Below are 1,319 nucleotides of genomic sequence, written 5' to 3'. Positions count from 1 at the left end.
AGCCACCGCTCCTGGCCTGAAAACATCTTAAGCAATTCTTTTTTTTTTTTTTGACACGCCCAGGCTGGAGTGCAGCGGCTCTATCTCGGCTCACTGCAAGTTCCGCATCCCGGGTTCACGCCATTGTCCTGCCTCAGCCTCCCAAGTAGCTGGGACTACAGGCGCCTGCCACCATGCCCCGCTACTGTTTTTGTATTTTTAGTAGAGACGGGGTTTCACCGTGTTAGCCAGGTTGGTCTCCATCTCCTGACCTCGTGATCCGCCCTCCTCGACCTCCCAAAGTGCTGGGATTACAGGTGTGAGCCACCGCGCGCCAGGCTTAAGCAATTCTTAAACAAAAGCTTTATGATTCTAATGTCAGACATCCTATTTATAGGAACAGTGTGGATGCAGAGGATCAGTATCTAGGGCTGCAGTGACTTTTGGTTACAAGGAGGTGGCCCTAAGTGTAGCCTGAGTAATGCTTAATTTTATTTTACTTTATTTATTTATTTATTTTATTTATTTATTTATTTTGAGACGGAATCTCGCTCTGTCGCCAGGCTAGAGTGCAGTGGTGCAACTCAGCTCACTGCAACCTCTGCCTCCCGGGTTCAAGTGATTCTCCTGCCTTAGCCTGCCAAGTAGCTGGGACTACAGGCGCGCAACACCACGCCCAGCTAATTTTTATATTTTTAGTAGAGACAGGGTTTCACCATGTTGGCCAGGATGGTCTCAATCTCTTGACCTCGTGACCCACCTGCCTTGGCCTCCTAAAGTGCTGGGATTACAGGCGTGAGCCACTGCACCTGGCCCAGCCTGATTAATGCTTAATTTTAAATATATTTGTTTTTATTCTTGTTAACAAGAATTCTTGTTAACCCTGTGAGGACAGCTTCAAGATCTCACAAGGTCAGTCCCACAAGGCTGCCACACTACTTCAGATGCCAATTCCAAGCCCCAGGTTGTGACCTGTCACTTCTGATCGGCTGGTTATAAATCAGGATTCCTACGGCTACCCCCATAAGTTTGACTAATTTATTAATTAATTTATCTGAGCTCAGAGAACTCAGAGAAACTAACATTTAACTGTTTATTATTAAAGTGAAAAAAGAAAAATACCTCAGAGCACTCTAAGCTATGTGAAGTATGCAAAATTTATCAGGCCCAGAGAGAGATGTGTGGGACTTCAGTCAGGTGCTGGACACATGCCTGGGGCCATTGTTGAAGGCATTTTTGTCCCATTGTCTTCAAGTTTCTGAAATGTGTGATACAGCGAGCAATGTATAGCCAATCAATAGCTTATGTCATTTTAAAGCAATTTTTTTTTTTTTTTTTTT

Source organism: Colobus angolensis, unplaced genomic scaffold (assembly GCF_000951035.1).
Source record: "Colobus angolensis palliatus isolate OR3802 unplaced genomic scaffold, Cang.pa_1.0 Scaffold99, whole genome shotgun sequence".
Classification (NCBI taxonomy): Eukaryota; Metazoa; Chordata; class Mammalia; order Primates; family Cercopithecidae; genus Colobus; species Colobus angolensis.
Note: the sequence above shows the minus strand (reverse complement) of the source record.